At 32.5% G+C, this 15,286-nt stretch overlaps 1 long non-coding RNA gene across 1 annotated transcript; it reads left to right on the plus strand.

Annotated features, from left to right (window-relative positions):
• The first annotated feature begins 3,907 nt into the window (after positions 1-3,907).
• On the plus strand, positions 3,908-6,832 carry LOC126674331 (uncharacterized). The gene is made up of 4 exons (XR_007639509.2): positions 3,908-4,084; positions 4,316-4,392; positions 5,326-5,410; positions 6,648-6,832. It is a non-coding gene; the product is annotated as an uncharacterized LOC126674331 (long non-coding RNA).
• Positions 6,833-15,286: the final 8,454 nt, after the last annotated feature.

The raw sequence follows: 15,286 nt of genomic DNA on the forward strand, positions 1-15,286 counted from the left end.
AGTTTACAAACGTTACGAAACAAAACCAAACGTTTACAAAGGTTATGAAACAAAACCAAACGTTTCACCTTTTTAGCGATTTAAGCCAAACGTTTACAAACGTTACGGAATAAAAAAAAATGTTTCACATATTTAGCGATTTAAGCCGAACGTTTACAAACGTTACAAAACAAAACCAAACGTTTGACCTTTTTAGCGATTTAAGCCAAACGTTTACAAACATTTCAAAACAAATCCAAACGTTTCACCTTTTAAGAGATTTAAGCTTAACGTTTACAAACGTTAAGAAACAAATCCAAACGTTTCACCTTTTTAGCGATTTAAGCCTAACGTTTACAAAGGTTACGAAACAAATCCAAATGTGTCACCTTTTTAGCAATTTAAGCCAAACGTTTACAAACGTTATGAAACAAAACCAAACGTTTCACCTTTTTAGCGATTTAAGCTAAACGTTTACAAACGTTACGAAACAAATTCAAACGTTTCACCTTTTTAGCGATTTAAGCCAAACGTTTATAAACGTTACAAAACAAATCCAAATGTTTCACCTTTTTAGCGATTTAAGCAAACTTTTATAAACGTTACGAAACAAAACCAAACGTTTAAAACATTACGAAACAAATCCAAACGTTTCACATTTATAGCGATTTAAGCCAAATGTTTACAAATGGTACGAAATAAAACAAAATGTTTCACCTTTTTATCGATTTAAGCCAAATGTTTACAAACGTTACCAAATTATTCCAAACGTTTCACATTTTTAGCGATTTAAGCCGAACGTAAACGTTTACAAACGTAACAAAACAAATCCAAACTTAAAAAGGTGAAACAAAACCAAACTTTTTTAGCGATTTAAGCCAAACGTTTACAAATGTTACGAAACAAAACCAAACGTTTCACCTTTTTAAAGATTTAAAGATTTAAGCCGAACATTAACAAAGGTTACGTAACAAAACCAAACCTTTCACCTTTTTAGTGATTTAAGCCAAACGTTTACAAATGTTACAAAACAAATCCAAGCGTTTCCCCTTTTTAGCGATTTAATTCAAACTTTTACAAACGTTACGAAACAAATCCAAACGTTTCACATTTTTAGCGATTTAAGCCAAACGTTTACAAACATTACGAAACAAAGCGAAACGTTTACAAACGTTACGAAACAAATCCAAATGTTTCACCTTTTTAGAGATTTAAGCTTAACGTTTACAAACGTTACGAAACAAATCCAAACGTTTCACCTTTTTACCGATTTAAGCCTAACGTTTACAAAGATTACGAAACAAATCCAAATATGTCACTTTTTAGCAATTTAAGCCAAACGTTTACAAACGTTACAAAACAAAACCAAATGTTTCACCTTTTTAGCGATTTAAGCTAAACGTTTACAAACGTTACGAAACAAATTCAAACGTTTCACCTTTTTAGCTATTTAAGCCAAACGTTTATAAACGTTACGAAACAAATCCAAATGTTTCACCTTTTTAGCGATTTAAGCAAACGTTTATAAACGTTACGAAACAAAACCAAAAGTTTAAAACGTTACGAAATAAATCCAAACGTTTCACATTTATAGCGATTTAAGCCAAACGTTTACAAATGGTACGAAATAAAACAAAATGTTTCATCTTTTTATCGATTTAAGCCAAATGTTTACAAACGTTACTAAATTAATCCAAACGTTTCACATTTTTAGCGATTTAAGCCGAACATAAACGTTTACAAACGTAACAAAACAAATCCAAACGTAAAAAGGTGAAACAAAACCAAACTTTTTTAGCGATTTAAGCCAAACGTTTACAAACGTTATGAAACAAAACCAAACGTTTCACCTTCTTAAAGATTTAAGCCGAACATTAACAAAGGTTACGTAACAAATCCAAACGTTTCACCTTTTTAGCGATTTAAGCCAAACGTTTACAAATGTTACAAAACAAATCCAAGCGTTTCCCCTTTTTAGCGATTTAATTCAAACTTTTACAAACGTTACGAATCAAATCCAAACGTTTCACATTTTTAGCGATTTAAGCCAAATGTTTACAAACGCTACAAACCAATTCCAAACGTTTCACCAGTTTAGCGATTCAAGCCAAATGTATACAAATGATACGAAACAAAGCCAAACGTTTAAAACGTTACGAAACAAATCCAAATGTTCACCTTTTTAGCGATTTAAGCCAAATGTTACGAAACAAATCCAAACGTTTCACCTTTTTAGCAACTTAAGCCAAACGTTTACAAACGTTACGAAACAAATCCAAACGTTTCACATTATTAGCGATTTAAGCCAAACGTCTACAAACATTACGAAACAAAGCAAAACGTTTACAAACGTTACGAAACAAATCCAAACGTTTCACCTTTTTAGCAATTTAAACCGAACGTTTACAAAGGTTACGAAACAAATCCAAACGTTTCATCTTTTTAGCTATTTAAGCCAAACGTTTACAAACGTTACAAAACAAATTCATACGTTTCACCTTTTTAGCGATTGAAGCTAAATGTTTATAGACGTTACGAAACAAATCCAAACGTTTCACCTTTTTGCGATTTAAGCCAAACGTTTCACCGTTTTAGCGATTTAAGACAAACATTTACAAACGTTACGAAACAAAACCAAACGTTTCACCTTTTTAGCGATTTAAGCCAAACATTTACAAACGCTACGAAACAAAACCAAACTTTTAAAAAAATACGAAACAAATCCAAGCGTTTCACCTTTTTATTAATTTAAACCAAACGTTTACAAACGTTACGAAACAAATCCAAACGTTTCACCTTTTTAGCGATTTAAGCCAAACGTTTACAAACGTTACGAAACAAATCCAAATATTTCACCTTTTTAGCGATTTAAGACGAACGTTTACAAAGGTTACAAAACAAAACCAAACATTTCACTTTTTTAGCAATTTAAACCAAACGTTTAAAACGTTACGAAACGAAACATTTACGAAGGTTACGAAACAAAGCCAAACATTTTCACGTTTTTAGCAATTTAAGCCAAACGTTTACAAACGTTACGAAACAAATCCAAATGTTTGACCTCTTTAGCAATTTAAGACAAATGTTTACAAACGTTGCGAAACAAATTCAAGTGTTTCACCTTTTTAGCAATTTAAGCCAAACGTTTACAAACGTTACTGTAATAACCTAAATTTTTGAGGTATTACGTGTAGTGCCACGAGGCGTAATCATAAAGATTAAGAACGAGAAAATCAGATTAGGATTGGATAATAAAGACTTAGACCGAAGAGGGTCTATTGGAATTATCGTAGGATAATAATTTAAATGGAAAATTATTATGCGATGAATTGGATTTAATCGGGACAAAAATGGAATAAGATAAAATAAGTAGGAAAGCCAGAGTTAATAATATTCACGTCAAGGTCCGTGAAATATTATTAATAAATGATCGTCAAGTTTCGTAAGTGTACGAAATCGTTTTAGAAGAAAGTTTGACGGTTAGTTAAGAATAAGGGTAAAGTGCAAATTAGCCACTTAAGGGCTAAAGTGGACTTTTAACCACAAACTTCGGAAGGAAGTTATGTTTTACTCTATTTTCTCAAGATAAGAAAATAATATCGATAAAGTGGTTATCGATAGTCATTAATATGAAAATTGGACGAAAAAGTGAGAAAAAGTGCAAATTAGCTCAAAATGGAAATTTGAGCGTTTTTGGCCAAAATTGCCAAAATAAATTGTTGAAAAGTGATATTATAAGATATGATACTAATATTATTTATTTCGAAAATAAATAATACGGAATTCATCGAGAATCGAATAATTAAAGGATTAGTGGACTAAATTGGACGAAAGAAAAGTTAGAAGTTAGAGGTTGAGGAGGTGGCAAACTCAAGGACTAAAGGAGACTTTTGTCACATTTATCTAAGCCACTTGCATATGAGTTTAAACTCAGCAAGCTTATCATTTTCAGCTCCCAAATTTCGTACTCCATCCTTTCTCCATGGAAGATCATCAACCAAATTTCAAAGGAGCATAACTTCTTCGTTTCTCAACGAAATTGGACGATTCTTGTGGCCACGGAACGAGAAGAAGGAGAGCTACTGATCTAGCCCTATTGTTCAAGGTAATAATCACATCTTGAGATTAGGGTTAGGGCTGTAACTTTCGGGTTTGATTAGTTAAAATGGTGATGATGATTCCAATGGTGGAAATGATGTGTATGATTAGTAAATTGATGATTTAAGTTAAGTCTAATGGTTGTTTTGATGTAGGATGAAAGTTTTGAATTGTGTGTGATGTATATGTTAAGGGTTTTGAGGATTGATTTAGGGATTTTATTTGTTGATGATTATAGGTGTTCTTGAGTTGAATTGAAGCAAAGTTGATGGTGAATTTGAGCTTGAAGTGTTTGGCCATGATCAACAATCCAAGGTGAGGTTGAATTCTGAAATTTATCTATGTTTTGATTGATATGTTGGATGAGTTTGATGGCTTAGGATTTACTTTTGCTATGATAATGATGATGGTTAATAAGTTGGTGTTTTGACCATTGAAATTGTGTTGTGATCGAATGCAATTTGACTTGAAAATGGGCAAGGGTTTCGGCCCCTAAACTTGATGGATGAAGTGATGATCAAATGTTGGATTCATTCTTTGATGTGAGTTAATTAGAGCTGAAACAAGTTGAGTTTAATTGATTAAGGTGATGGTGAAGTTTGATGAAAAAAATGATGATAGTATTGGATATTAATGAATTATTTAGGTTGTGTTAGTTTGATGAAACTTAGTTATGAATTATGATTGATTATTGAAGTATTTAGAGGCTGGATTGAATTGGTGTTAGAGGTCTGAAATTGTTAGGTTTAGTTTCAACACGAAATAGTTATGAAACGAGTCGGCGAAAATTAGTTTGACGATTGGCAGAATTTTGTACTGCAGAATAGAGGTATTGTGAGAGCAATATCTCGAGTTTTATAACTCGGAATCAAGTTCCGTTTGTTGATACGAAAACTTTGAGATGTTACCTACAATTGTCTAGGTTTAAGTTTTCTCTAATTCTGCCTCTAAGATAATCAAATTGAGCAAAACATTTTATTGCTCAGAGCAGGTCTGCAGTTTTAGGACAGCCCTATGTAAAAACCTTATGGGCTAGATTCCGACACCTTCGGGTGCGAATTTCATTCCGAGACCTAAATAAAAGTTGTAGGCGACATTCCGAACTTTAAGAATGTCAATTTTGTTTTGGGGTCGGACTATTTTTAGATAAGAATTTGGTTAGCCGAAGTAGACTAGAAAATTAGCTTTTTGATAAATTAGTTATACTTAGAAATTTTATTAATTCGTAGTGTTATCGAATTTGCGTAGACTCGACGAAGCGACTATCGACAAGGCTTGAGGGGAACGGATCGAGATGTCTTCGTGTTTATTTAAAGATTATGGATAGCAAGTGGTGAGTACACTTTAAATTACTCGTCAATATTCATAAAGCTACGTATTTTAATACGAAAAGCTATATGAATATTTTTATATTTGAAATGTTTGTTTTTTTAAAATGTATACGTATGTGTGCTTTGAAAATGATGTTTTATCGCAATGTGTTATTTTGATAATAACATAAATGTTAATGCACCGGGGATGGGTAAAGTAAAATGACGTGAATCGAACCAAATATAAATAAGAAAAATATAGTACATTCCTATATGTACTATTACTCATATATTTATAAAGAAACATAGTACGTTCCTATTCGTACTTTTAATTATAACAAATACCCATACGTGCGTGTGTTATAGATGTATGTTTGTAGATTGTAATGTGCATGTCATGGTCCATAAAGGATCAATACAACAGAACGAAAAATACAAAATCAATTAGAAATGTAAAATGAGAATTGTACTATGGTACACCCAATAATAAGAACTAAGATACGAGGTTGAACTCGGTAGAACTATCCCGGGACCCTATCTCATCCATTCTCGATAATAGTCCTCGGGACTCATATGAAATAAAAAGTATGTACAATACATTGAGAATCAATACGAAATAAGATCGAGGCACAATATGAGCAAACTTTCCTATTAAACGACAATAGGATTTATATGAATCGACAGTTAAGTTCAAAAGACCTGCAGGGTGCAGAGTCCGAATGCAGACACGAAGGTAACTCGGTTGAACTATCTCGGGACCCGTGTCTAAAGAGTAACTCGGTTGAATTATCTCGGGACTCTTATCGTTCGTTTGGGATTAAGAAATGGTACAATTAACTCGGTTGAATTATCTCGGGACTGTACCATATGGTTATGGGTAACTCGGTTGAACAATCTCGGGACCCAACCATAAGGATCAAGTCACAAGAGACTTGCCAATGATTTAGTTCGACTTAGAATCATGATGATATAAACTAAGATTTAAGATTCGGTCGAAAACTAATGAAACAAAACGAGAGAAGAAAAATGTCAAAACCATAATAAGAAATCGAAGATGTCAAATACATATAAACTATAAGTTTATGAAATAAACAAAGAGCTATGAAGGAAAGTAAAGAGGGTATGCAATATGATTTTAAAAGAGTATTTTTTATATATAAAATGGGTTTTCAACGGTTTTAACCCTTTATGTGATACTGCGTGTAATTTGGTGAACTCACTCAGTTTTATACTGACCCCGTTGCTCCTCCCATTTTTCAGGGATAGCATGATATTATTTGGAAAGTCAAGCTTCCGAAGTTTTAATTCTCGGAAGTCATTTGCACAAGAAGTGAAAGAAGGTTTTCATTCTAGCAGTCCGCAGTAGTCTAGATGTTTTTGTCTATGTATTTGACTGGCGCATTTTAACTCTGATATTTTTGTAAAATGGGGTCACATGTATTTTGATATATGAAAAAAATGATTTGATTTGAAAAAACTTTACACAGGTTTTTAGGCTTGCTACGGGTTTCGGAGCTACCACTCCCATTCCCTAGCGCCGATTGCGGCTCGAGAAATCGGGTCGTGACAGTTACGAAACAAATCAATGTATTTCACCTTTTTAGCGATTTTAGCCAAACGTTTAGCAACGTTACGAAACAAATCCAAACGTTTCCCCTTTTTAGCGATTTAAGCCAAACGTTTAAAATCATTACGAAACAAATCCTAGGGTTTCACCTTTATGCGATTTAAGCCAAACGTTTACAAACGTTACGAAACAAATCAAAGCGTTTCACCTTTTTTGCAATTTAAGCCAAACGTTTGCAAACATTACGAAACAAATCCAAACATTTTCCCTTTTTAGCGATTTAAGCCAAACGTTTACAAACGTTACGAAACAAAACCAAACGTTTCACATTTTTAGCAATTTCAGCCAAACGTTTACAAACGTTACGAAATAAACGTTTGGCTTAGCGATTTTAACGTTTGGATTTGTTTCATAACGTTTCAACCGTTTCGATTTGTTTCGAAATGTTTGGTTTTACAAAAGTTACAAAACAAAACAAAACGTTTCACCTTTTTAGCGATTTATGCCAAACGTTTACAAAAGCTACGAAACAAATCTAAACGTTTCACCTTTTTAGCGATTTAAGCCAAACATTTACAAACGTTTCGAAACAAATCTAAACGTTTCACCTTTTTAGCGATTTAAGCCAAACATTTACAAACGTTACAAAACAAATCCAAACGATTAAAACGTTACGAAACAAAACTAAACGTTTCACCTTTTTAGCAATTTAAGCCAAACGTTTACAAACGTTGCAAAACAAATCCAAACGTTTAAAACGTTACGAAACAAATCTAAACGTTTCATATTTTTAGCAATTTAAGCCAAACGTTTACAAACGTTACGAAACAAATCCAAACGTTATACCTTTTTAGTAATTTAAGGCAAACGTTCACAAACATTAGGAAATAAATCCAAAAGTTTCACCTTTTTAGCAATTTAAGCCAAGCATTTACAAACGTTACGAAACAAAACCAAACGTTTACAAAGGTTATGAAACAAAACCAAACGTTTCACCTTTTTAGCGATTTAAGCCAATCGTTAACAAACGTTACGGAACAAAAACAAACGTTTTACATATTTAGCGATTTAAGCCGAACGTTTACAAACGTTTCAAAACAAAACAAAACGTTTGACCTTTTTCGTGATTTAAGCCAAACGTTTACAAACATTACAAAACAAATCCAAACATTTCACCTTTTTAGAGATTTAAGCTTAGCGTTTACAAATGTTATGAAATAAATCCAAAAGTATCAACTTTTTAGCGATTTAAGCCTAACGTATACAAAGGTTACGAAACAAATCCAAATGTGTCGCCTTTTTAGCAATTTAAGCCAAACGATTACAAACGTTTCGAAACAAAACCAAAAGTTTCACCTTTTTAGTGATTTAAGCTAAACGTTTACAAACGTTACGAAACAAATTCAAACGTTTCACCTTTTTAGCGATTTAAGCCTAACGTATATAAACGTTACGAAACAAATCCAAATGTTTCACCTTTTTAGCAATTTAAGCAAACGTTTATAAACGTTACGAAACAAAACCAAACATTTAATACGTTACGAAACAAATCCAAACGTTTCACATTTATAGTGAATTAAGCCAAACATTTATAAATGTTACGAAATAAAACCAAACGTTTCACCTTTTTAGCGATTTAAGCCAAATGTTTACAAACGTTACGAAATATATCCAAACGTTTCACATTTTTTGCGATTTTAGCCGAACGTAAACGTTTACAAACGTAACAAAACAAATCCAGACATAAAAATGTGAAACAAAACCAAACGTTTTTAGCGATTTAAGACAAACGTTTTAAAACGTTACGAAACATAACCAAACGTTTCCCCTTTTAAGCGATTTAAGCCAAACGTTTACAAATGTTACAAAACAAATCCAAACGTTTCCCATTTTTAGCGATTTAAGCCAAACGTTTACAAACGCTACGAACCAATTCCAAACGTTTCACCTTTTTAACGATTGAAGCCAAACGTTTACAAAAGTATGAAACAAAGCCAAACGTTTAAAACTCTACGAAACAAATCCAAATGTTCCACCTTTTTAGCGATTTAAGCCAAACATTTACAAACGTTACGAAACAAGTCCAAATGTTTCAACTTTTGAGCGATTTAAGCCAAGCGTTTACAAACGTTACGAAACAAATCCAAACTTTTCATATTTTTAGCGATTTAAGCCAAACGTCTACAAACGTTACGAAACAAAGCCAAACGTTTACACACGTTACGAAACAAATCCAAACGTTTCACCTTTTTGGCAATTTAAGCCGAACGTTTACAAAGGTTACGAAACAAATCCAAACGTTTCATATTTTTTGAGATTGAAGCCAAATGTTTACAAACGTTATGAAACAAAATGAAACGTTGAAAACATACGAAACAAATCTAAACGTTTCACTTTTTTAGCGATTTAAGCAAACATTTCCCCATTTTGGCGATTTAAGCCAAATATATACAAACGTTACGAAACTAATCCAAACATTTCACATTTTTAGAAATTTAAGACAAATGCTTACAAACGTTACGAAACAAATCTAAACGTTACGAAACAAATCCAAACGTTTACAAACGCTACGAAACAAATCCAAGCGTTTACAAACGTTACGAAACAAATCCAAACGTTTCACCTTTTTAGCGATTTAAGCCAAACGTTTACAAACGTTACGAAACAAATCCAAATATTTCACCTTCTTAGCGATTTAAGACGAACGCTTACAAAGGTTACAAAACAAAACCAAACATTTCACTTTTTTAGCAATTTAAACCAAACGTTTAAAACGTTACGAAACGAAACATTTACAAAGGTTACGAAACAAAGCCAAACATTTTCACGTTTTTAGCAATTTAAACCAAACGTTTACAAACGTTACGAAACAAATCCAAATGTTTGACCTTTTTAACGATTTAAGCCAAACGTTTACAAATGTTACAAAACAAATCCAAACGTTTCCCATTTTTAGCGATTTAAGCCAAACGTTTACAAACGCTACGAACCAATTCCAAACGTTTCACCTTTTTAACGATTGAAGCCAAACGTTTACAAAAGTTACGAAACAAAGCCAAACGTTTAAAACGCTACGAAACAAATTCAAATGTTCCACCTTTTAAGCGATTTAAGCCAAACATTTACAAACGTTACGAAACAAATCCAAATGTTTCAACTTTTTAGCGATTTAAGCCAAGTGTTTACAAACGTTACAAAACAAATCCAAATTTTTCACATTTTAAGCGATTTAAGCCAAACGTCTACAAACGTTACGAAACAAAGCCAAACGTTTACAAACGTTACGAAACAAATCCAAACGTTTGACCTTTTTAGCAATTTAAGCCGAACGTTTACAAAGGTTACGAAACAAATCCAAACGTTTCATATTTTTTGAGATTGAAGCCAAACGTTTACAAACGTTATGAAACAAAATGAAACGTTGAAAACATACGAAACAAATCTAAACGTTTCAATTTTTTAGAGATTTAAGCCAAACGTCTACAAACGTTACGAAACAAAGCCAAACGTTTACAAACGTTATGAAACAAATCCAAACGTTTGACCTTTTTAGCAATTTAAGCCGAACGTTTACAAAGGTTACGAAACAAATCCAAACGTTTCATATTTTTTGAGATTGAAGCCAAACGTTTACAAACGTTATGAAACAAAATGAAACGTTGAAAACATACGAAACAAATCTAAACGTTTCACTTTTTTAGCGATTTAAGACAAACGTTTACAAACGTTACGAAACAAAACCAAACGTTTCCCCTTTTAAGCGATTTAAGCCAAACGGTTACAAATGTTACAAAGCAAATCCAAACGTTTCCCATTTTTAGCGATTTAAGCCAAACGTTTACAAACGCTACAAACCAATTCCAAATGTTTCACCTTTTTAACGATTGAAGCCAAACGTTTACAAAAGTTACGAAACAAAGCCAAACGTTTAAAACGCTACGAAACAAATCCAAATGTTCCACCTTTTTAGCGATTTAAGCCAAACATTTACAAACGTTACGAAACAAATCCAAATGTTTCAACTTTTTAGCGATTTAAGCCAAGCGTTTACAAACCTTACGAAACAAATCCAAACTTTTCACATTTTTAGCGATTTAAGCCAAACGTCTAAAAACGTTACGAAACAAAGCCAAACGTTTACAAACGTTACGAAACAAATCCAAACGTTTCACCTTTTTAGCAATTTAAGTCGAACGTTTACAAAAGTTACGAAACAAATCCAAACGTTTCATATTTTTTGAGATTGAAGCCAAACGTTTACAAACGTTATGAAACAAAATGAAACGTTGAAAACAAACGAAACAAATCTAAACGTTTCACCTTTTTAGCGATTTAAGCAAACATTTCCCCATTTTGGCGATTTAAGCCAAATATTTACAAACGTTACGAAACTAATCCAAACATTTCACATTTTTAGTAATTTAAGCCAAACGTTTACAAACGTTACGAAACAAATCTAAACGTTACGAAACAAAGCCAAACGTTTACAAATGCTACGAAAAAAATCCAAGCGTTTCAACTTTTTAGCAATTAAAGCCAAACGTTTACAAACGTTACAAAACAAATCCAAACGTTTCCCCTTTTTAGCGATTTAAGTAAAACGTTTACAAACTTTACGAAACAAATCCAAGCGTTTTACCCTTTTTAGCAATTTAAGCCAAACGTTTACAAACGTTACGAAACAAATCGAAACGTTTCACCTTTTTAGCAATTTAAGCCAAACGTTTACAAACATTACGAAAAGAAATCCTAGCGTTTCACCTTTTTAGCTATTTAAGCCAAACGTTTACAAACATTACGAAAAGAAATCCTAGCGTTTCACCTTTTTAGCTATTTAAGCCAAACGTATACAAACGTTATGAAACAAATCCAAACGTTTCACCTTTATAGAAATTTAAGCCAAACGTTTAAAAACATTACGATACAAATTCAAACGTTTTCCCTTTTTAGCGATTTAAGCCAAACGTTTACAAACGTTACGAAACAAAACCAAACGTTTCACATTTTTAGCGATTTAAGCCAAACGTTTACAAACGTTATGAGACAAAACCAAATGTTTACAATGGTTATGAAATAAAACCAAACGTTTTTCCTTTTTAGCGATTTAAGCCAAACGTTTACAAACGTTACAGAACAAAAACAAACATTTCACATTTTTAGCGATTTAAGCCGAACGTTAACAAACTTTACAAAACAAAACGTTTCACCTTTTTAGAGATTTAAGCCATATGTTTACAAACATTACAAAACAAATCGAAACGTTTTACCTTTTTAGCGTTTTAAGCCAAACGTTTACAACCGTTACAAAACAAATGCAAACGTTTCCCCTTTTTAGCGATTTAAGCCAAACGTTTATAAACGTTACGAAACAAATAAAAATGTTTCACCTTTTTAGCGACTTAAGCCAAACGTTTATAAACGTTACGAAACAAATCAAAACGTGTCATCTTTTTAGCGATTTAAGCCAAACGTTTACAAAGGTTATGAAACAAAACCAAATGTTTCACCTTTTTAGCGATTTAAACCAAATGTTTACAAAGGTTATGAAACAAAACCAAACGTTTCCCCTTTTTAGCGATTTTATCCAAACGTTTACAAATGTTACGAAACAAAACCAAACGTTTCCCCTTTTAAGCGATTTAAGCCAAACATTTACAAATGTTACGAAACAAATCCAAACGTTTTACATTTTTAGCGATTTAAGCCAAAAGTTTATAAACGCTACGAAACAATTCCAAACGTTTCACCTTTTTAGCGATTGAAGCCAAACGTTTACAAACGTTACGAACAAAGTTACACGTTTAAACGTTTCGAAACAAATCCAAATGTTTCACCTTTTTAGCGATTTAAGCCAAACGTTTACAAACGTTACGAAACAAATCCAAAATTTTCACCATTTTAGCGATTTTAGCCAAACGTTTACAAACGTTACGAAACAAATCCAAACGTTTCCTATTTTTAGCGATTTAAGCCTAACGTCTACAAACTTTACGAAACAAAGCCAAACGTTTACAAACGTTACGAAACCAATCCTAACGTTTCACCTTTTTAGCGATTTAAGGCGAACGTTTACAAAGGTTACGAAACGAAACCAAACGTTTCCCATTTTTAGCGATTTAAGCCAAACGTTTACAAACGTTACGAAACAAAACCAAATGTTTACAAAATTTATGAAACAAAACCAAACGTTTCTCCTTTTTAGCGATTTAAGCCAAACGTTTACAAACATTACAAAACAAATCGAAACTTTTTACCTTTTTAGCGATTTTAAGCCAAACATTTCGTTTACAAAGTTTACAAAGCAAATAAAAACGTGTCACCTTTTTAGCAATTTAAGCCAAACGTTTACAAACGTTACGAAACAAATCCAAACGTGTCACTTTTTTAACGATTTAAGCCAAACGTTTACAAAGGTTATGAAACAAAACCAAATGTTTAACCTTTTTAGCGATTTGAACCAAATGTTTACAAGGTTATGAAACAAAACCAAACGTTTCCCCTTTTTAACGATTTTAGCCAAACCTTTACCAAGATTTACGAAACAAAATCAAACGTTTCACCTTTTAAGCGATTTAAGCCAAACATTAACAAATGTTACGAAACATATCCAAACGTTTCTCATTTTTAGTGATTTAAGCCAAACGTTTACAAACGCTACGAAACAATTCCAAACGTTTCACCTTTTTAGCGATTGAAGCCAAACGTTTACAAACGTTATGAAACAAAGTTAAACGTTTAAAACGTTTCGAAACAAATCCAAATGTTTGATCTTTTTAGTGATTTAAGCCAAACGTTTACAAACGTTACGAAACAAATCCAAACGTTTCACCTTTTTAGCGATTTAAGCAAAACGTTTACAAACGTTACGAAACAAATCTAAACGTTTCATAGTTTTAGCGATTTAAGCTAAACGTCTACAAAAGTTACGAAACAAAGCCAAACGTTTAGAAACGTTACGAAACCAATCCAAACGTTTCCCCTTTTTAGCGATTAAAGCCGAACGTTTACAAAGTTTACGAAACAAAACCAAACGTTTCACCTTATTAGCGATTTAAGCCAAACGTTTACAAACGTTACGAAAAAATCTAAGCGTTTCACCTTTTTAGCGATTTAAGCCAAACGTTTGCAAACGTTACAAAAACAAATTCAAACGTTTCACATTTTTAGAGATTGAAGCCAAATGTTTAGAAATGATATGAAACAAAACCAAACGTTTAAAACGTTCGAAACAAATCCAAAAGTTTCGGTTTTTTAGCGATTTGAGCCAACATTTCCCCATTTTAGCGATTTAAGCCAAACGTTTAATAAAAAATACGAAACAAATCCAAGCGTTTCACCTTTTTAGCGATTTAAGCCAAATGTTTACAAACGTTACGAAACTAATCCAAACATTTCACATTTTTACCAATTTAAGCCAAACGTTTACAAATGTTACGAAACAAATCTAAACGTTACGAAACAAAGCCAAACGTTTACAAACTCTACGAGAAAAATCCAAGCGTTTCACCTTTTTAGCAATTAAAGCTAAAACGTTTACAAACGTTACAAAACAAATCCAAACGTTTCCCCTTTTTAGCGATTAAAGGCAAACGTTTACAAACGTTAAGAAACAAATCCAAGCGTTTCACCTTTTTAGCAATTTAAGCCAAACGTTTACAAACGTTACGAAACAAATCCAAACATTTCAGCTTTTTAGCAATTTAAGCCAAACGTTTAGCAATGTTACGAAACAAATCCAAACGTTTCACCTTTTTAGCGATTTAAGCCAAACGTTAAAAAACATTACGAAACAAATCCTAGCGTTTCACCTTTTTAGAGATTTTAGCCAAACATTTACAAACGTTACGAAACAAATCCAAGCATTTCACCTTTTTAGCAATTTAAGCCAAACGTTTAAAAACATTACGAAACAAATCCAAATGTTTCCCCTTTTTACTGATATAAGCCAAACGTTTACAAACGTTATGAAACAAAACCAAACGTTTCATATTTTTAGCGATTTAAGCTAAATGTCTACAAACGTTACGAAAACAATCCAAACGTTTCACCTTTTTAGTGATTTAAGCCGAACGTTTAAAAAGGTTACGAAACAAAACCAAAGTTTCACTTTTTTAGCGATTTAAGCCAAACGTTTACTAACGTTACGAAAAAATCCAAGTGTTTCACCTTTTTAGCGATTTAAGCCAAACGTTTACAAACGGTACAAAACAAATCCTAACTTTACGAAACAAAGCCAAACGTTTACAAACGTTACGAAACAATTCCAAGTGTTTCACCTTTTTTGCAATTTAGGCCAAACGTTTACAAACGTTACTAAACAAATCCAATCGTT

This window comes from Mercurialis annua, linkage group LG3 (genome assembly GCF_937616625.2).
Source record: "Mercurialis annua linkage group LG3, ddMerAnnu1.2, whole genome shotgun sequence".
In the NCBI taxonomy this organism is placed as follows: Eukaryota; Viridiplantae; Streptophyta; class Magnoliopsida; order Malpighiales; family Euphorbiaceae; genus Mercurialis; species Mercurialis annua.